General features: G+C 45.8%; 1 protein-coding gene across 1 annotated transcript in view; it reads left to right on the top strand.

Moving 5' to 3' along the window:
* Window positions 1–5,568: 5,568 nt before the first annotated feature.
* Window positions 5,569–22,397, top strand: part of RASGEF1A (RasGEF domain family member 1A) — a 181,035-nt gene continuing 164,206 nt past the window's right edge. The window contains exon 1 of the mRNA XM_079707529.1: window positions 5,569–5,586. The gene's annotated coding sequence lies outside the window, so the exon portion shown is untranslated. The remainder of the gene's footprint in view (window positions 5,587–22,397) is intronic.

Here is a 22,397-nt window from a genome sequence, read left to right on the forward strand (position 1 = left end):
TCTTCCTCTATCATTTTTTTTTTTTTTTTTTGGCCGCGTTGGGTCTTCTTTGCTGCACGCGGGCTTTCTCTAGTTGCGGAGAGCAGGGGCTACTCTTCGTTGTGGTGCGCGGGCTTCTCATAGCGGTGGCTTCTCTCGTTGCGGAGCACGGGCTCTAGGCACAGGGGCTTAGAGGCCTGTAGGGTCTTCCCGGACCAGGGCTTGCACCTGTGTCCCCTGCATTGGCAGGTGGATTCTCAACCACTGCGCCACCAGGGAAGTCTCATCTTCCTCTATCTTTGCAAGGCCCCAGCAATGAGGTTTTTACCTGAGCCTTAGACCTACAGGTCCCTTTCCGGCCACCGCCCACCTGGCACCTCCAGGCCTCTCAGCCCCACCCCTCCCAGATGGCCCCGCCCCCCGCCCTACCAGCCAATCCGAGGCTCCGATCCTGGAGCGTCACAATAACCGCTTCGCAGCCCCGCCCACGGTGTTCCCATGGTGACATTAAGCAGCCTGGGTGGAGAGAGCCGGACTTTCCTGGCCACCTCACGCGGGGAGACCGTCACAGATACACTAGGAGCAGGTGAGGGGCTGAGATTGCGGGAAGACAGATTCTTCAAAGCGCCCCGTCCCTCCCCCGCACCCCTCCTTGTTGGTTTGTGAAAATTTTGGCTCCGCCTCATGTGTCTTCTGGTTCAGTCAGCTAGGTACCCTGGCCTCTCCTTGTCCCCCAAAACAAAGCTGTAATAACATTAGTTGGGCTCTCTGAGCAAAGTGCACGGAGAACGGAGCCTCCTGAGGGCCTTTTCCTTTGTCAGGGACAGGGGCAGCCCGGCCCAGTTCTGACCATAGGACCAGAGATTTGGGACTGGGGTGTGTGTGGTCTGGGAGAGTTTTGTCCTCGTGAAATGATGTGAGGCGCTGTGGCGCCATCCATGACCATGCAGGGAAGGAAGAGCCTCTTGGAGAAGCGGTCTTGGAGCCTTGCTTACAGCGGTTAAGAGGCTGAACGAGCCAAGCCCAGCACCAGAAATCCCCGTTTCAGCCCTCTCCCTCTCACCGCATCTCCAAGCTTTCCAGTTTACCTCACCTTCCCTCTTCCTTGAAGCCCTTGTCGACTAAAAAATTATTCACCACCTGAAAGTTGAGAGTTATGTTTTATTTGGCGGGAAGTTTTAAGACTTCAAGCCGGGGAGGCAGCATCTCAAGTAACCCTGGGAGAACTGCTCCGAGGAGGCGGGGGCAGGTTATATATGAGTTTTGCAACAAAGGGCAGGTAGTCTGAACGTCAAAAGAGGACTGTTAATTAAAGAAACCCAGATATGTCAAGTTGAGAAATTTAGTGCTTTTCTAGGTATGGGAAGATGCGCTGTCCTATCTTTGATATGCACCTCAGCTATCTGGGGCCAGGATCCTGTGTTTTCATATCCTGAGTTTCCTCAGGGCTCACCCACCGTAGGGAGTGGCTGCAGTCTGATGGCTGCCAGGTGGCAGGTATTCTTTCCTTCCCGAGTTTCCTCAGGGCTCACCAGCTCACGCTGGAGGGCTGCAATCGCTGATGACTGTGACATCCTTTGTTTACTGATGTGGCAGGCAATATTCCATTTATCACCCTTTCCCCACTTGTACTGAGGTGGCATTCCTTGGTCCTTTCTCAAGAGGCCCCCCTCCCAAATCTCACCGCCACCTCCTCTTTTTCTCTTTATCCCTGTAAGTGAAGTTATGGCTTTAAATTCTGTGTGCTGACTCTCCAAACCACTGTCTCCAGTCCGTTTTTCTGGACACAAGGCTAAGCAGCCGACTACCTCATATACATCCATGCTTGGATGTCTAATAACTATCTCAAATTGAGCACGTTCAAAATAGAACTACTGATCACCACGCCTCAAAAAGCATTATCATTCATCAGTATTCCCCATTTCAGTAAAGGAGGTACCCTGCCCTGGAGGCCCAGGCCTGACCCCCATTTCTTTCTACCTAGTCTACATTTAAATCCCATCACTACCCTCCGCCTCCACTGCTCCTGCTCTGAACTACTGCAAGAGCCTAAGAAGGGATCCCCCTGTTGCTGCTCTGGATCCCAATCAACTCTCCCCACATTTTGGCGCACGTCACTATGAACTGCCCACGCCCTACCCCACCCAACGCTTCCTTGTTCCTGCTCACACTGGCCTTTTGAAGTTCTCCTGGCTTTACAAGCTCATTTTTGCTGCATGACTTACCTTCCCTTATCATTATATCTAAACCTGACCCCTGGCCCAAGGCACTCCCAAATAGGTAATACTCTGAAGGAAGAAATACCACAAATAAGCATGTAAGGTAGTGTTCAGCTTCACAGCTGTGGTAGAATTACTGGTCTGGATGCTTCACTTTACTGCAGTAGTGGCCTCCAGCCAAGATGACATCATGGTGAGTAGCATGGACTTTCTGTCCCTTGACATTGGGCTTGGTAGGTGACTTGTTTTTTTTTTTTGTGGTACGCGGGCCTCTCACTGCTGTGGCCTCTCCCGTTGTGGAGCACAGGCTCCGGACACTCAGGCTCAGCGGCCATGGCTCACGGGCCCAGCCGCTCTGCGGCATGTGGGATCCTCCCAGACCGGGGCACGAACCCACGTCCCCTGAATCGGCAGGCGGACTCTCAACCACTGCGCCACCAGGGAAGCCCCAGGTGACTTGTTTTGAAACTCCTGTGGCTGTGATGTGAGCAGAAGCTTGTCTTCATGTGTTTCTGCCATCGCCAGCAGAAGAATGTATGCAGATTGCCCGTTGGTCCCAGGAGAATTAGAGAACCAGGGAGCAGACCTGAGCACACCATATTGGCTGAGGTCCAGCCACCCCAGGGTGCATGAATGTGGAACAAAGTCTTATATGCCATGGAGACTTTGTGGCTGTTTGTTACACAGCATTCTGGCAATAGCCAACCAATTTACAGTGTTGTGTTAGTTTCAGGTGTACAGCAAAGTGAATCAGTTATACATATACATATATCCACTCTTTTTTAGATTCTTTTCCCATATAAGCCATTACAGAATATTGAGTAGAGTTCCCTGTGCTATACAGTAGGTCTTTTTTAGTTATCTATTTTATATATAGTAATGTGTATATGTCAAACCCAATCTCCCAATTTATCCATCCCTCCTCTTACCCCCGAGTAATCATTACTTTGTTTTCTACATCTGTGACTCTCTTTCTGTGTTTTTTATTTATTTATTTATTTATTTATTTATTGACTGTGTTGGTTCTTCCTTGCTGCATGTGGGCTTTTCTCTAGTTGCAGCGAGCAGGGGCTACTCTCTGTTGCGGTGCGTGGTCTTCTCACCGCAGTGGCCTCTCTTGTTGCAGAGCACGGACTCCAGGCGCACAGTCTTCAGCAGTTGTGGCACGTGGGCTCAGTAGTTGTGGCTCACGGGCTTTGTTGCTCTGCGGCATGTGGGATCTTCCCAGACCAGGGCTCGAACCTGTGTCCCCTGCATTGGCAGGCGGATTCCCAGCCACCAAGGAAGCCCCTCTATTTCTGTTTTGTAGATAAGTTCATTTGTACCCTTTTTTTAGATGCCACACATAAGTGATATCATATGATATTTGCCTTTCTCTGTCTGACTTATTTCACTCAGTATGACAATCTCTAGGTCCATCCATGTTGCTGCAAATGGCATTATTTTGTTCTTTTTTATGGCTGAGTAATATTCCATTGTATATATGTATCATATCTTTATCCATTCCTCTGTTGATGGACATTTAGGTTACTTCCATGTCCTGGCTATTGTAGATAGTGCTGCAATGAACATTGGGGGTGCATGTATCTTTTCAAATTATGGTTTTCTCCGGATATATTTCCAGGAGTGGGATTGCTGGATCATTAAAAACAGAACTACTGGGCTTCCCTGGTGGCACAGTGGTTAAGAATCCGCCGGCCAATTTAGGGGACATGGGTTCGAGCCCTGGTCCAGGAAGATCCCACATACCGCTGAGCAGCTAAGCCCGTGTGCCACAGCTACTGAGCCTGTGTTCTAGAGCCTGCGAGCCACAACTACTGAGCCCACGGGCCTAGAGCCCATGCTCCACAACAAGAGAAGCCACTGCAATCAGAAGCCCGCGCACCACAATGAAGAGTAGCCCCTGCTTGCCGCAACTAGAGAAAGCCTGTGCACAGAAACAGACCCAACGCAGCCAAAAATAATAAATTAATTAAATAAATAAATTTTTAAAAGAAAAAAGATAGAGCTACCGTATTTTTATAGGAACTTTTATACTTCACAGAGATAATTTTTCATCTATGAAACTGGCAATGATATATAGAGATAGAGACTATGAAATATGCGTTTGGTAAGGGCTCAGGAAACAGGAATGCTAATTTGCTGCTGGTAAGAGGGTAAATTGGTAGCAACCTGTTTAGTCTTATTTGGCTATATGTATTAAAATTATTACACCAGCTCAAGACTTCTATTACTAAAAATTTATTCTAAGAAACAAGGACATGCACAGAGAATTATTGACAAGGATATTCACTAAAATGTTATTTCACAGTGTAGTAAAATGTAAATGTCAGTAGAGGACATTGTTGTTTTATAATTCCCAAATGATAGACACTAGAGCACTTCTAATACAGGCATCAGTTATGAGGAATGCTTAGCAATGTGCCAGGTAAATAGCTCTCTGAGCAAGGACTGGGACCCACTTCCATCCCATTGCCCAGACTTTACCCTCAGGGCTAACAACATGGAGTGAAGCTCACCCACGGCTGTCTGCTCGACCCCCTCTACTCCTGGGGGAGCAGAAATTCTGCCCTGAAGAACTGGAGGCAAAAACTGAGACAGGAACATCAGGTCCTGCAGCAGGGAGGGGCCCAAGGAGGCTCTGGCAGGAGCGTAGCGCTGCGGGGGAAGGAAACGCCATTGTTCTAGGGAAGCTACAGAAACGTACCATAATGACTTCACAAGCCTGCTCCGGTATGGTCAAGTGGCCCTTGACGAAGCTCTTACCTATGATCTCATTTGATCTTCAGATCAGGGCTGAGATGGACAGCGGTCACCAAAGCTCAAAGGAACGAGCTTCCCCGAAGTCTCCGAGTGAAAATGAGAGCTAACACCGTGGGCACTCACGAAGTTGTGCTCTTCTAAGTTCTTTGAGCATATTAATTCATTTAAGGTTGATAACAAGCCAAGGGAGGGAGGCTCTCTCATCATTATTCTATAGATAGGAAGCAGAGGAACGCAGCGAGGCCACAGCCAGCTTGTGGCAGAGCTGGGGCGTGAACTCGGGGGTCCTCACTCAGGGTCCACACACTCGGCCTGGATCCCAGCTGGCTCCTAGGTCCGCCTCACTGGTTTTTGTCAGAAGCGGAGGAGTCTCCCAGGCACGAGCCCGGCATCCGCTGTCTCACCGTGCGGGTGGGAGCTGGGAGGCAGGCACTCTGGGCTATCACTCTCTTTGTTTCCTTCCCTCCAGAGCACAGACACGCCGCTATCTACTGATGGAGTTCATCAGTCAGTGTGAGGGCGTGTTGCCGGAAGATGTGACTCTGTTCCCCCTCACCCTGAGGACAAGGCAGGGCCACCGCACGATGCAACAACATGCCGATCTCCATGGATTCCCGAAAGACAGGTCAGTGCCCCAGCCACACAGTCATGGTGATTTGCTTGCTTCTGTTCTGAACTCAGAGTCCTAGAAGCCCTCACTCGGTTCCCTGGGACAGTCTTACAGGTGATGGTAGCTGATGCTAAGAATCCTGTACCCATGAGTCTTTTTTGTAGTGTCATTTGCTGAGTATGCAATCCAGTCCTTCCCACCCTGGCTTTGAGATGGTCCTTTGTTAGACATGCAACTTCTGGCTTTTAACTTAAAATGGTTCTTCAGGCAAGCGTGGCAGGAAAGCCGAAGCCATCTGCTGAAGACAAGACTGAATGGCCTAGTTAAATTATTATAGTAACCAGCAATATCAGGATGAAGAGAAGAAATAACCTTTCGTGAGGTTTGATACAGAACTACTTCTCAGGGTTACCCCAGGGGCATGAGCACCGTGACATAGCCAGCCTTCCGACTCACCCTGTAAAGCACACAGACCCTAAATGTTTTTTTAATGTAACATTTTTTCATACTCTGCACGTTCTGCATGTACAAAATTAACCTCCTAAAGGTTGAACTTCACTTTTAGATTTTAGAGCTTTGCCTGCCCTGCGGACTGGATAAGTAGGTCAGCAGGTCAGCTCTTCAGTGTTGCATTAATTAAAAATGTGGAGCTAATTAAATGTAAAGGATAGCACCATGCCTCTTATTCCTAGGGTCTCTTGCACATGACTGCTGTGTCAGGTGACAGGTGAAGGAGCAAAAACCTCTGGGGCATTTGTTTATTCAGGAAGCATCAAGATGGTGAGGGTGTAAAACCACGTTGACAGCATTGGTTTTTTCTGAGTTTCGTGTTTGATCATAAGAAAGACAATACCAAATAGGCTTGTCTGAAGAGACTGGCCCCTTGGCTGAGGCTGAATCCTAGTTTCCTGGGAGTAAGACACAGGCACAAGGCCATGGACAGAGAGTGGACAGGGCATGTGAAGCCAGGCCTTTTAGGATATGGCACGAAGGGAAGTAAGACTACGAAGAAAAGCAAGGAAATCATTAAAACTGAGGATCAAAGTGAACACCTGGGTGGGTCAGGAGGATATGGCCACATCCGGGGCCAATGGTTTGCCCCCTTGAGTTACAGACTCAGGCTTAGGCACACACAGAAGATGCCTGAACATGATGGTGTGTCTACTTCATCCACTGAGACATAGTAGTACACTGGCCCTACTTCCTAGCGCTCTTTATGCCCTGCCTTTATAACCTCTCATACACATAACGTGACATTTATTTTTTTAAGGTGCAAAACATGTTTACATACAAAAACTTGAATCCCCACAAAATCTATGCAAGCCTAAGACGCAGCCCTGACTCTCCCTGACACAAATGTCCTGCGCAAATCTGGTCTAGGAAAAACTCACCTTTAAGATGAGATGAGGAAAAGAATCTAGCAAAGGATCACTTTGGAGATCACGACATGAGAAAAGTCAAGGCAACACAAATGGTTGAGGAAGGACTGTTGCCACGAGGCCCATGAAAAGCATGACCAAACATCTTGTGTCAAGTGACACCAGATGATAGAGTCTCCTTTGCAAACAGGAGACACATGTGGAGACACAGAGATAAGGGGAAGAGGGCAGGACCTCAGAGATGAACCGTGACCTGGCAGAGCTCAGGGATGGAAAAGCCCTGCTCGGAAGTGATTTCCTCTGGGAGCAGGCGGTGGGGAAAAGAGGAGGGAGTTGCTACAAAGAGCCTCTTTCTCACCCTACTCAGTGTCTGAGCCCTCTGGACCGATTCCCTTGCAGGAGTGCTCAGGAGTCTGCTCACACATCTCCAGCGGCTGGAAGGCCTGTTCTAGGACTGCTCTACGATGGAGAAGGCCTTCCTTAGGACAAGCTGTTCTCTCTCCCACCTTGACTCCCCACTAGCTGGTCCTAGATCTCTTCTTTTTAGGGCTTCATGAACCTCTGGGCTCCCTCTCATGGGTCTCCCACCCATGTTCCCAAGTCTAAGCTCCTTAAATCCCAAATCCTTGATCTCTCAGATGCTACAGCCTTGATCCATAGGCTCATGGTCCCTGACCTCAGAGCCCTCTGCCTCCTGTCAAAAGTACCCTGGCCACCCCTTCTCCAGGACCCTTGAAACCCCACTTCTTTGTGTTCTGCCTCATTGCATCTGGACATCTGAGCATTGAATTAGGGATGGGGTGTGGGGACCTGGAAGTGATGCAGAAACAAGAGTTTAGTGTTGTATGTCATCACCATGGAAACACCTGGTCCTGTGATCTGGGTGCAGCTTCAGGGAGGTGGGACCAGAGACAGACCAGCAGGGGCACCAGTCTCCACTCCACAAGTGTTTCTGAGTGGCTGTTCTCCTGCTAGGCCTCTTCTCTCCCCTGATCTCCTCAGAGCATTGGGTCCTTGGGAAGCATCGGGTTCCTGGGGCTCATTGAGGAACTGGGGAGCTCCAGGATTGAGGGGCTGCTCCACTGGAGGCTCAATGTGTGGCGGACACAGAACAAGTATCAGATAAGGAGCCCATCACAGGTCACCCACAACTGACAAGGGCAGAATAAATGCCAGCTGAAGGAGACCATCAGGGGACCCTCAGAATTAAAGACAGGAGTGAGTGAGCTGAGGCCGTTCACTACTCATCAGAGAGGACAAGAGAGTGGAGAAGCAAGTCTTGGAATAGAAATGCAAGAAGAGGGCTGGGCATACCAGAAGACCCTCGTGGCCTGAGAACTCAGCACCTCTGACTCTGGCTTAGAAGAGGCCTAAGGCTTCGAGCTGTGGCGAAGGCGGGGCTTTTAATGAAATAACATCTGTTAAGAAGGACTGGGCGACTTAAAGTCTGTACTGCCCGAGGAGCCATGGCCTGGGCCAGTTTCTTGATGTGTGCAGGCAGCCAGTGCGTACTACCTTTTTTTTTTTTTCGGTACACGGGCCTCTCACTGTTGTGGCCTCTCCCGTTGCGGAGCACAGGCTCTGGACGCGCAGGCTCAGCGGCCATGGCTCACGGGCCCAACCACTCCGCGGCATGTGGGATCTTCCTGGACTGGGGCACGAACCCGTGTCCCCTGCATCGGCAGGTGGACTCTCAACCACTGCGCCACCAGGGAAGCCCCTTACTACCATTTTATTCTTGGAGCTCCACTCTCCTTAAGACACTGAGTGAATCAACAACGAACTGAGCCAAGGTTTAAAAATATCCATACAGAAATGCAACAAGTGCTGGGACTTCCCTGGTGGTCCAGTGACTAAGGCTTTGTGCTCCCAATGCAGGGGGCCCAGTTTCGATCCCTGGTCAGGGAACTAGATCCCACATGCCGCAACTAGAAGATCCCACCTGCCGCAACTAAGACCCAACGCAGCCAAATAAATAAATAAATATTAAAAAGAAAAGAAATGCAACAGGTGTTTAGAAAATGGCCAGATTGTGAAGAGAGGGCCGGAGCAACAGAGTTGCCTTTTTAAAATAAATATATTTATTTATTTATTTTTGGCTGCATTGGGTCTTCGTTGCTGTACGCGGACTTTCTCTAGTTGCGGCGAGCAGGGTCTACTCTTTGTTGTGGTGCGCAGGCTTCTCATTGTGGTGGCTTCTCTTTGTTACAGAGCACGGGCTCTAGGCGTGTGGGCTTCCGTAGTTGAGGCTCACGGGCTCTAGAGCTCAGGCTCAGTAGTTGTGGCTCACGGGCTTAGTTGCTCCGAAGCATGTGGGATCTTCCCAGACCAAGGCTCAAACCTGTGTCCCCTGCATTGGCAGGTGGATTCATAACCGCTGTGCCACCAGGGAAGCCCCAGAGTTGCCTTTTTAAAAACCCACAAGGCATCCAAAAGCCAACTCCTGGAAGATATTCATAAAAATCTTTCCAGAAAAATCACATCTGAGTCAAGAAGGCTCTTTTGGCCTGCCTCCTGGAATTGGAGAAGTCCTTCACAACCTATCAGTGGTGTACAAAACTGGTTCTCTAGTTTCTGAATGTGCCGAGAATGGGCCTTTGCCTCAGCTAGGGAATCACCCACGAGGCCTCAAATAAAGTCAAGCCACGTGCAGAAGGCACAAGGCTGCACTCGCTGGGCCTGCAGAGGCACACGGGGTAGGGGCAGCGGGAAGCACTGTGCTGGGATGTGCAGCAGCCAAGGCCTGAGATATGCAGAAAGGAAGAGGGAAATGAAAGGCACAAGAAAGTGCAGAGATAGAAAGGAACAAGCAAAAACCATCTGAGCAGGTAAAAACATACAAGGAGAGCAGTCAAGAACTGCAGGAAAAATGACAGAAAACCGTGAACCCACCTAGAACACAGGTAGGCGTCCTTGGTACCCAAGAGCCCCTGAACGCCTCACTTCCGCCCCCTAGTGGCTGCAGGGTAAGCTCTGGTCAAGGACAAGACGTAAGTGCCAACTCCAGGTGACTTTGCACAGAAGCACATCTTTTTTTTTTTTTTTTTAAATTTAATTATTTATTTATTATTTATTTTTCGCTGTGTTTGGTCTTTGTTTCTGTGCAAGGGCTTTCTCTAGTTGCGGCGAGCGGGGGCCACTCTTCATCACGATGCGTGGGCCTCTCACTATCGCGCCCTCTCGTTGCGGAGCACAGGCTCCAGACGCGCAGGCTCAGTAGTTGTGGCTCACGGGCCTAGTTGCTCCACGGCATGTGGGATCTTCCCAGACCAGGGCTTGAACCCGTGTCCCCTGCATTGGCAGGCAGATTCTCAACCACTGCGCCACCAGGGAAGCCCAGAAGCACATCTTAAACTGAAGAGTTTCAAAGACCAAGCAGTTTAAAATCATTTCCAGGTAGACCTGGGCAGTGGGGTCTCAAGGCAACACCTGGGCTCGAAGAGGGACTTCTCCCAGGCCTCCACTTAGGGATTGAGAACTTTAGTGTAAATGTAATTATTTTCAAGCAATTTTTTTTCTAGAATTTATTATGAAGTGAAAGTTTTATGAATCTCTGCCAAATATATCTTATGTTTAAGGTTCTTCCTATTTGTGTATCTGTGGCTTCGTGTGAAAGAAAATTTTCAAAATTAAGGTTCATTAAAAAGTAAGAATAGGGAATTCCCTGGAGGTCTAGTGGTCAGGACTCTGTGCTTCCACTGCAGGAGGCACGAGTTTGATCCCTGGTTGGGGAACTAAGATCCTGAAAGCTGCATGGCAAGGCTAAATAAATAAATGGCTGTTGTTAAAAAAAAAAGAAGAATACTTTTGTTTTTTATTTATTTTTTAATTAACGTATAGTTGATTTACAATGTTGTGTTAGTTTCTGGTGTACAGCAGAATGATTCAGTTTTATATATATGTACTACTTCACTTAATATGTATATATATGTATTCTTTTTCATGTTCTTTTCCATTATGGTTTATTATAGGGTATTGAATATAGTTCCCTGTGCTATACAGTAGGACTTTGTTGTTTATCTATTTTATACATAGTAGTTTGTATCTGCTAATCCCAAACTCCTAATTTATCCCTCCCCAACCCCTTTCCCCTTTGGTAACCTTAATGAGTTTGTTTTCTATGTTTGTGAGCCCGTTTCTGTTTTGTAAATAAGTTCATCTGTGTCATACTTTATTTTATTTGGCCGCACCTGGCAGCTTGTGGGATCTTATTTCCCCGACCAGGGATCAAACTCTTGCCCCCTGCAGTGGAAGCTCAACCACTGGACCGCCAGGGAAGTCCCTCAGTAAACACTTATAGTCAACACGCTGCCCGTAAACTTGTGGTGTCCTGTAGTAGAATTCAGTTAGCAATGTTCTCAGAGTGTGTGGGAAGAAAGGTGAGTGGAAGCTGATTCCATCAAGCTGAGTGGAGAAGCATGGGGCGGGGGTGGAAGGTTTGAGACCTGATCGCCCTCCCCAGGCAGCGGCCGGGGGTCCCTTCCCCAGCGCCTTCCTCCGGTGCATGACCAGAAGCCTGTGGCGGCTGCCTAGACTCAGCCACCCAAGCCAGGTCCCATGTGCCACGGTGGTGCCCGATATCACCACCAGAGGGCAAGCGGGATTCAGCATTGTTTGGCCGTGCTCTCTGGACAACAGAACAACCAACCTGGCTTCTGTTTCAGGACACCAATCTGTTTAGCTGAGCTGACTGCCGTGCGGGTGAACCCCCATTTACTAGAGTTTGGTTTTTAATAAAATTCCCTCTGCTCTTCAGGGATATAATAAGGGGGTATTTCATCCCGGTGTGACTTTGCAGTGTGTGTTTGTGAGGAGGGCATGTGACCTCTCCCTGTACCTCCCCCCCACCCCAGCTTCCTGACCCTGAGCCTCTCTGGCTCTCCTGATAGTGTAAGTGCAAGACCTGCACACTGACAACCACGATGCTGCCAAGGGAAACCGGCAAGGACCTGAGCAAATGGAGAGAGAGTTCATGTTCATGGGCTGGAAGATGCAATATGATTAAGACGGTAATTCTCTCCAAAGTATCTGTAGAGTCACTGCAGTCTTTTCAAAAAATCCCAGAAGCTTTTTACAGAAATTGGCAAGCTTATCCCCGAGGGCAAAAACAGCCAAAAGAATTTTGAAAAAGAACAAAGTTGGAGGATTTATGTTTCCCGACTTCAAAACTTACTATAAAGCTTCAGTAAAAAACAAACAAACAAAAAACAGTATGGTGCTGGCATATGGATAGGCATATATATCAGTGGCACAGACTAGAGAGTCTGTTGCAGCAAAAATAGAAATGAGGTTTTCCCTTTCCTGAGAACAAGGAAAATAAAGGGAACAGTGAACAGGCTAGAGAAGAAACATAACCTGGCCTGAAAGAGTTAATCACTCCTAGTTTTTTTGGTTGTTGTTTTTTTAAATTGTTACTAATCTGTAGTGTTTGTAACTAGATTTTACTTCACAAACCTAACCTATTTAACACTATGTGAATTACATCCTGCACTCCCTTGTAGCAAATCACCCCTTGTAGCGTTTGCATTTCAGAAAAGAGGTCGCAGGCCGATAACCCAGAGACAAACGGACCCAGTTACGGGGCTGCCTGACGCCAGCTGTGACTGTTTTGAAATAATGCAGGAAGAAGAAGAATGCAAGACCTTCACTACTTTATCATATACCCGGGACTGCGAGCCCCACATATAACATCTCCGATTCCCGAAGGGGGGGTGGGCACAGTTCTTGAGGCGCTAGCCTGCTGTGTCTTTCCTTTTGCCTGGCAGAAAAATAAAGCCATCTCTCTCTTCCTCCAAAATCTCTGTCTCCGTATTTCTGTTCGGCCTCGGTGCACAGGGAAGCCGAGATTTCGGCAACAAAATGGGGGCTCGTCCGGGATCTGCTTGCGGGCAGGCGGCTCCGCAGGGCCCTTGGGCTTGATGGGAAGCTCGGGGATCTCTCTCCACGCCAGCCTCCTTCGGGAGAGCGGAGGGTTGGAGGATATCTCTGAGTCCAGGTCGCCAGGGACTCCCTGCCGCAGAGCTGTGCCCGGATCGCACCCGGCCCGGCGACTCGGCTGCGGAACTCCGAGGCTGCGGCGGAGAACGGGGGAGAGGCTGACCTAGCAGCTGCCGAGGCTCCTTTTGCCTTGAGGACACCTTCTCTTCTCTTGCCCCAGCCAGTCTGGACTTCCACTCCGAGGAAACACTGAATATTGGAGGACCAGAAAGAGGGCGTAGGGAAGTCGCGACACACCCGTCAGCACCTACGTGAGTCTCCCCGAGTGCACTCCGTGACCTTTGACCGTCCCCATACGGGAACCTCAGTTCCAATTTAGGGACTTCCCTGCAAAGGGAAATCCTGATGTGGAATTCTCCCTGCAAAGGGAGATTCTCATGTAAGGCGCCGCTTTGGGGCAATGGTCCAGGTCGAGTGGGACTCGGAAGTCACGTTTGGGCAGGTTTCCGCCGTATGTTTCTCTTTTTTCTTTTTGAGCATCCCTTTGCTGTTTCCTTTTACGGTTTATGTTTTATGTGTGACTTCCAGCTGATGAGGTGAAGGTTCATGTTTTGATTTGAGCGCGAACATCTAACGTCTGTTACTAACTGCTGGAGCCAAAATGGGAAGGGCTTTCTCTAAGGTTCCACCCACACCTGGGAATCCTTAGGGAAAATTTTAAACGACTGGTCGACCTATAGCTATGATCCAGTGACAAAGAAAAATGGCCTCAAAATGGGTCTCCTACAATTAGATCTTTATTGCCACAGGATGGGAAGAATGGACTGAGGTTCCCTTATGTTCCGGACTTCATGCTCCTTTTATTATAACCCTGCTCTAGGTGGCTCCATAATCGTAAGCCTGAGGAATCAGAAAAATAAACAAACAAACAGCTCTCCAGACATTCTAAATGATCCTCTTCTAACTTCTCCCAACTCTGGAGGCGTGGAGGGGGGGCGGGAACCAAGCTTCCTCCACTCCTGCAAGTTCTCTTACAACTTCAGATTCTTCTGGTCAAACTAAGACCCCACCTCCCCAGAGGGACAATCCCTGCTGGGACAACATTTTATCAGCCAGTCTGCCCCTGTTATCAGAGCCAATTTGAGCACTATCTGGTTTAAATTTTAGCTATGAAACCATGACCACAGAAAGAGAAAGATGATTTTTGACAGTATGGCCACAATATTCTTTAGACTCCAGAGAAAATTGGTTAAAATAAAACTTTTCTTAAAATTGCAAAACGAGTTCTTTTTGCATGTGCAATTAGAAAAAGCTAGCTTATTAAAATAGTTTTCTTCAAAATTCTGCCCCTGAGAGAACAAAAATATGCCTAGGACAAAGTCTGAAGTTAAGTCTTATCATGTCCTTGAGCTACAAACACAGCTCACCTTGCCTGAGACTTCAGCGTTGGGTTAATTAGTAGAATTTCAAACTAAGAGAAAAAAAAAAAAAGAGGCAAAGAGACATTTTAAATGTCAAGTGGAAACTATGAGATCTCTGTCTGGGTATATGTGTATGTCTCAGTATGTGTTTTTGTCTTTGGATAATATTGCTGAGGTTAATTTGTAGATGAGCTCTATTTAATTGGCTTAAAAGAAAAGCAAGTGCTTACAAATCAAACAATTCTAAACCCAAGAAAAATTAAGCTAAATAAATTTCAGGTTCATGTGAACTGGGAAATATTCAATATTAAATTAATACCTGGTATTAATGTTTAAGTTTGTTGATCTAATTAATATAGATATGTCTTTAGACTCATCAGCATTAAGTATAATACTTCTATTGTTCCTAGGTTTAATATAAACTAAATAAGATCTTATATCTATTACAAATTTGTCAGCAATGAAAATAACTTGATGTGAAGAAACTTTTAAGAAAAAAAAAATTGCAAATGAGATAAGAGCTTTGGGTGAACTTTTTAAGAATAATTATGTTGGGCTTCCCTGGTGGCGCAGTGGTTGAGAGTCCGCCTGTCGATGCTAGGGGACGAGGGTTTGTGCCCCGGTCCGGGAGGATCCCACATGCCGCGGAGCGGCTAGGCCCGTGAGCAATGGCCGCTGAGCCTGCGCGTCGGGAGCCTGTGCTCCGCAACGGGAGAGGCCACAGCAGTGAGAGGCCTGCGTACCGAAAAAAAAAAAAAAAAAAAAAGAATAATTATGTTTTAGGAATATTTACTTAAGAATGATCTCTCCAGATATTCAACAACTCGAAAATTTAGAGTTGTGCTAAATTAAGTTAAAGGTTAGAAGTTTATTAAATAACTAGGCCATTTCCAAATAAAATAAGATATTGAAACATTAATTACTGAACAGTGGCTTCCTTTTACAGAGAAACAAATGGTTTAGAACTATTAAAAAATGTGTTTGGTGCCACACTGAGATATTTTCTATAAGAAAGCACATTCTAGGGAGTGTGGGAAGGAGGCTTAAGAGGGAGGGGATATGGGGATATATGTATACATATAGCTGACTCCTTTTGTTATACAGCAAAAACTAACACACCATTGTAAAGCAATTATACTCCAATAAAGATGTTAAAAAAAAAAAAGCAAGCACATTCTTCAAAAATTATTATTTGGATGTATGTTTACTAATCTACAGAATGCTGATATAAAGGACAGTTCATGGTTGCTTAAGGAAAGTAGGATGTGTGTTTTTAGTAAAGAAACTATGAGGAATGGAATTGCATTTTATTAAGGGAAAAGGAAGTAGGTCTGACTTACAGGTGGCTGTTTCTGAATGGGAAAATAAAGTGATGGATACAGAAAGTGATAAAAAAAGGTTTGTGGAAAGTGGACCCTGAGGAAAAGAGGTTTATTATGCATGGTACAAGGTTTCTTAAGATGTTGAACTGCCTTGGATGACAGATTTTAAGCTGCTTTACCTTTTAAGTGATCAGTTCGATATTTGCCTTTAAAATCTTTTATTGTTACTTCGCTTAATTGAATAACTATTGTTTCACAGTGACATATGTTCTTATCTGACTGAGTGTTCTAAACCTTTTTCATTTTTTTTTTTTAAAGAAAAGCTTATCTGTATTGGCTAACATTTTTAGAGGATGTTTCTTTTTCTTTTTCTTTTTTTTTAAAGAAGATGTTGCGGGTAGGAGTTTATTAATTTACTTATTTATTTTTGCTGTGTTGGGTCTTCGTTTCTGTGCGAGGGCTTTCTCTAGTTGTGGCAAGTGGGGGCCACTCTTCATCGTGGTGCGCGGGCCTCTCACTATTGTGGCCTCTCTTGTTGCGGAGCACAGGCTCCAGATGCACAGGCTCAGTAGTTGTGACTTACGGGCCTCGTTGCTCCATGGCATAGTGGGATCCTCCCAGACCAGGGCTCGAACCCGTGTCCCTGCATTAGCAGGCAGATTCTCAACCACTGCGCCACCAGGGAAGCCCCCCTTTTGATATTTTTTATCAAACTTCCCAAATCAAATTGTAATGAAGTTTCTTTGACCTCTAGCTAACTTTGGGGTGCTTCAAAGGGTCCCTGAAACAGCCCAAAGAGAGATATTACACAAATTAGGTTCATTTGGTATGTTAAAAGTACGTGGGAAGTATTTTCAAATGTGTAATAAATCTCCTTAGGTTATATTGTATGATAATTGTTACTAATATAGATATTCTAGAAATTATACGGAGTTTCAAAAAATTCTGATATGTTCTGGTAAAATGTTATCAGTCATAATTCTAGTTATTATCTTAAGTGTTGTATGTCACAACAGTAAGTTACCTTGTTAATTACATTGTAATCAGATTTTAAACTTGCCTTAAGTCTTTTGTCATTATAGACACTTACAGTTTCACTCTGATGCCTTTGCAAAAATGCTTCCTCTTACAGATTTATAAAAAGGACTTTTGGATAAATACAAGTTTCTGACTTTCAGACCATAATGCTAAACTGGATATAAAGAAGCCCTTCTCCTCAAGCTACTTAGGGTTTACAACAATTTGGTAATTTACACCTATGGGTAAAATTAAACCATTTACCTTTTCTATCTGCTCCCTCCAGAGACTGGAAGCTCTTAGGTCCCCAGCAGCTTTATCAGGTAAATTAGGAAGGCTACCTCACTAACAAGTACAGAAATCTCAAGGTATTTTGGGGACCTTGAAAAGGAGGAATTCACCTAGATCTGGTAAGCGAAATTTGTGACAAGCCCTTGGTGTGACTTTCCTGAGAGGTCTTTTAAAAGTTCAGTGTGAGGGCTTCCCTGGTGGCGCAGTGGTTGGGAGTCCGCCTGCCGATGCAGGGGACACGGGTTCGTGCCCCGGTCCGGGGGGATCCCACATGCCGCGGAGCGGCTGGGCCCGTGAGCCATGGCCGCTGAGCCTGCGCGTCCAGAGCCTGTGCTCCTCAACGGGAGAGGCCACAACAGTGAGAGGCCCGCGTACCAAAAAAAAAATAAATAAATAAAATAAAATAAAAGTTCAGTGTGAGACTCCATATAAAATTTCAGCAAGCAAAAAGCCTAATATGATCAATTACCGTTATATAAATCATCAGGCCAAGTTTATCGAGACCAGACTGAAATTTGGTTCTCTCTCTCTGTTAAGAGAACAAAGTTTTCTTGGAATGCTGCTTTTTTAATTTAATTAATGGCTGTGTTGGGTCTTCCTTGCTGCACGCGGGCTTTATTTAGTTGCGGTGAGCAGAGCTACTCTTCATTGCGGTGCAACGGGCTTCTCATTGCAGTGGCTTCTCTTGTTGCGGAGCATGGGCTCTAGGCGCTTGGGCTTCAGTCGTTGTGGCATGCCGGCTCAGTAGTTGTGGCTTGTGGGCTCTAAAGGCAGGCTCAGTAGTTGTGGTGCACAGGCTTAGTTGCTCCGCAGCACGTGGGATCTTCCCGGGCCAGGGCTCGAACCTGTAACCCCTGCATTGGTGGGTGGATTCTTAACCACTGCGCCACCAGGGAAGCCCTGGAATGCTGCTTCAATAACTGACTATGTAAATTTCTTTGCCTTTAAGTTATTTACATTTGCTTTTAAAATCTTTTGTTACTTTGGTAAAGTAAATAAGTATTATTTCACAATGATGTATGAAGATGAAGGCATGTGTAGATAAAGCTCATTCTGCTTCTTCAAAAATTAACCCCTCAGTGTCAGACTTTTGTCATCCTGATGTCCTTAAAACATGACAACAGTCTACTCCTAAATCAGGAAATTTAAAATGGGTAAACAATAGATGTCAATCAAACAGTAAGGGCTATGGGAAATCCAAGACGGCTTCTTGGCTTTTTCCGGCTCCCTGACAAACCTCATTTTTTATTTGATGGGCTTTATAGCCTTCCCTGGCTGCAGGGTTAATGCCCTCACAATGAAGGAAAAAAAATATGTTTTACTGAAAATTAAATTCTAGTTTTGTTAATTAATGTCTGTGTTTACCAAGACTCACTTCCCAGATAGTTCCTTGCTGTTATGTTATATAGCTAAAAAGTTTAATTGAATTATTATAGGACACTCTAAGTTTGTTTCTAAAGTTTATCTCAGTAATCTATTTTTGGATGAAGATCAGATGCCCCATGACCTACAATCAAGGGATTATACATATGTAAAAGACATAATTTGAAGGACTATCTCCAAACTGGATGGAAGGACCCTTATCAGGTTCTCTTAACTAGCTCATACAGTAAAACTAAAGGGAATTAACTCTTGGGTTAATTTCCACTCACAAAGGGCTCCTGCACTGGTCTGGCATATAGAGAGGACGGCTGACCTCAAAATTACCTTAAAACAACGCTGAAACAGAGGAGAAAGTACACTCACGCCAGGATGAGAAAAAGACAACATCAAAAGTAGACAGCTTACCCAACCAAGATCCTGGACCTGACTCATATGCTCATTTATAATGTTTTCTTGACTTCTTGGACTTTTGCATATGAATCAAATGTTTTTCTTTCATAGGCACTATCCTATGCTAGTTTTAAAAATCAATCCAGTTGTTGGGTTTGTGGCCAGTTACCTATGTCTAGTACTTCTGGGTTACCTGAGTGGATTTCTCCTCTCCAAGGCTGTAATTGGTTGACTCTTAGGAAATTTATCTTAAAAGGAAAATTATAGTCATGTTCAGGCCACTATTGATATTACTAGATGAGATCCCCTCACGTGACCAATTAATAATACGTGCTCTGACCCTGACCATAAATATGAATTTTCCTCTATTACTCAAAGTTCAGTCAGAGCAACAAGCAAAATTTCAGCCAAGGAATAAAACCTCCACAATTATGGGATGGATTTATGTAATTAACACCAGGCTATGGTAATTTTAGGTTAAAGGCTCCTCTATGCTGGGAACAATTAAATCATACTAAGGATAATAAGTCTAGTAACACTAGGAAACTGGGCTGAGTACTTTATGGACGATGCCAGTATATAATTTCCCTGAAGAATAGGGACCGGTACAGAACAGGCGACCTGGGATATACTGGGCTGCACCTAATGGAAGTTCTTGGCTTAATTCTTACTTATGTCTTTATTAATACTGCCAGCTATGTTATTTGTATTTTGCCTATTTCAAAAAAATTATTGTTTCTTACAATACCAAATGTGTGACTGAGCTTCTGATAAAAAGGTGATATATAGTTCCAAATGAGATCAGTGATTGCAATAGTCTAACTAGATATGAGAAGAAGCAAGAAGAGGGAATATTTTCCTGGACCATAAGAGACTAGGAAGACAGGTGGTTCAGAGACTCTTGGATACTAGTAAAGGCTAGTCCAGTAATAGCACATGGAGTGGCCTATCAGCAAAATCTTTGCCAGACCTGGGAATGAGCATTCCTAGCACCGTGGGACAAAATGGTCACGAAGTGCCCCAAACCATGGTTGAAATTATGACCATAAAGGGGCCCTGCCGACTGAAAACTGACACTTGCCATCTACTTCTACAAGGATTAAATCATGAGCTGGTGCTGTAGTTGGTGACCTTCAACACCCCATACAAGGAGTTCAGGGTGGAGATCTGAAATGAGGCCCTCTATGCTCTGGGAAAAACTGACAGGACAGGCCTTCAGATAGTTATATACTTTCAGGAGATTTTATGAGCCCCAATTCTTGCATCTTCTCATACCTAGAGAAACACTGACATCATTAATGGTGACACTATGGTGTGATTTTAGGCAAGTCCTTTTATTGCTAAGAACTTGAGGTTTCTGAGCTGTGTTAGATTTGGGATGCCACCAGCCATTCTCAAAACAATGTCTGCTGGCAGCTGGTAACTGCAGCCTTACTTCTTAAAGGTCTCCCCTTGTAATTACTACACTTTTAGATGATAAAATTGCTTTAGATTATATGTTAACAAAAAGAGAAGACATGTAGTGACCAATAGCTCCTGTTATTTATATGTTAATACCACATCAAAGGTTAAAACCTACTTACATGAAACTAGATAACCGGCTTCCTGGCTACAAGTCTCCCCAAAGTGCCAGGTCTAGAATGGGTTTCAGGCTTACTGTCCTAAAAAGAAATGAGATCTATTTTGTCTATTAACGTTTAGGTTGTCACTCCTCCACATACTTATAACAGGGTCTGTTACACGTACATCAATCACACTGGGCTAATAAAATTATATATATGACCACACCAAATGGCTCCATTCCTTTAGACAGGGTAACCCAGGCGCTGACTCTTATCTGGACCAGGATCAAAATTGCTACCAAACGTAACATGGCTCTTAATCCTGCTTGGGCCTCCGGCTAATGGCTCTTAAATCTGCTTGGGCCTCCGGCTACAATAATTCTTTTACTAATCCTTGGCCTCTGTTTTTTTAAACTACTTGTTAAGTTCTGTCTCTTCCAGATTACAATAGGTTCACATCAAGATAATGATGATGTAAAGATTCCAGCCATTTCTCAGAACAAATCCTGCCAAAACAATAACAGAAGTCACCCTGGGGCCCTTAATAAGACAGGGCGAGAGCTCCATGACCCCAACTAGGTAGGGTCTATGAATCCCTTGCCAGCCTGAAGAAGCTACAGAAGACAGACCGTCGTCCCTCATCCTCCCAATAAAGATTTCTTGGGGTTCACGCCTCGAAAGGGGCATTTGAAATAAGAGATAGATGGGCCCCTGGGCTGGACAGCTGGTGTTTGTCAAGTGGAGCAAAACTGAAGTTTTGTCCTCAGCGAGACAAGGACTACGCCCATTTCCCTTCCTCCATTGATATGGAGGGAATGAATTAGCAGTGGGGAATTTGTTGCAGCAAAAATAGAAAAGAAGTTTTCCCTCTCCTGAGAACAAGGAAAATAAAGGGAACAGGCTACAGAAGAGACATAACCTGGCCTGAAAGAGTTAATCACCCCTAGTTTTTTGTTTTTTTTTTTAACTGTTACTAATCTGTAGTGTCTGTAACTAGATTTTACTTCACAAAACTAACCTATTACTCTTTAACACTATGCAAATTACATCCTGCACTCCCTTGTAGCATTTGCATTTCAGAAAAAAGTTGCAGGCTGATAACCCAGAGACAAACCGACCCAGTAACAGGGCTGCCTGACGCCAGCACTGAGTGTTTTGAAATAATGCAGGAAGAAGAAGAATGCAGGACCTTCACTACTTTGATCCTTATCATATACCCTGGACTGCGGGCCCCACATATAAAATCTTCTCCCATTCCCGAAGCGGGGGTGGGCACAGTTCTTGAGGCGCTAGCCTGCTGTGTCTTTCCTTTTGCCTGGCAGAAAAATAAAGCCATCTCTCTCTTCCTCCAAAATCTCTGTCTCCGTATTTCTGTCCGGCATCGGTGCACAGGGAAGCCAATATTTTGGCAACAAGTCTAGAAATAAACCCTTACATTTATGGTTCATTGACTTTCAACAAAAATGTCAATGCAATTCAATGGAGTGAAAGGATAGTCATTTCAGCAAATGGTGCTGGGACAAAGGAATTAATGGTTGCCTGGGGGTGGGGTAGGAATGGGGAAGGACTGCCCATGGGGTGATAGAAATGCCCTAAAACTGAATTGTGGTGATAGTTGCTCAACAAAACAAATTAACTAAAAATCATTGAATTTACACCTGAAATGGGTAAATTCTAGGGGGGAGGGAGAGGTAGACACCTCAGCCTGGAAGCAGGTCAGGCACTGGCGTGGTGAGGTGGGAGGGTCTGCGGTGGACTGGCTGGGTCTCCACCTTCTTCCCCAGCCCCTTGCTGAGCCTCCCGGAGCCTCTGCCCCTTCATTTTCGTAAACTAGGATAAAGACACTTGCAGGCGGGTGGGGAGGGTGGAAGGAAGGCACCATGTAAGGCCCTTCGCATAGGGCCAGCTGTGCCCTCCCTGGGGTCCCACTCAGCTCCCAGAGCTGGGGGCAGCAATCCCTGACCAGGAGCCTCCCACTCTGGCTTCAGAGCACCCAGGGGCCGGGAGGGTCTGGCCAGCACCGTCCTGAAGGAGTGGCATGCTGCCCCCATGTACACTTTTCTAGCGGCTGCATTTAAAAAGTAAAAAGAAACAGGTGCAATTCATTTAAATAGTACATCTTAT

Source organism: Hyperoodon ampullatus (assembly GCF_949752795.1).
Source record: "Hyperoodon ampullatus genome assembly, chromosome: 1".
In the NCBI taxonomy this organism is placed as follows: Eukaryota; Metazoa; Chordata; class Mammalia; order Artiodactyla; family Ziphiidae; genus Hyperoodon; species Hyperoodon ampullatus.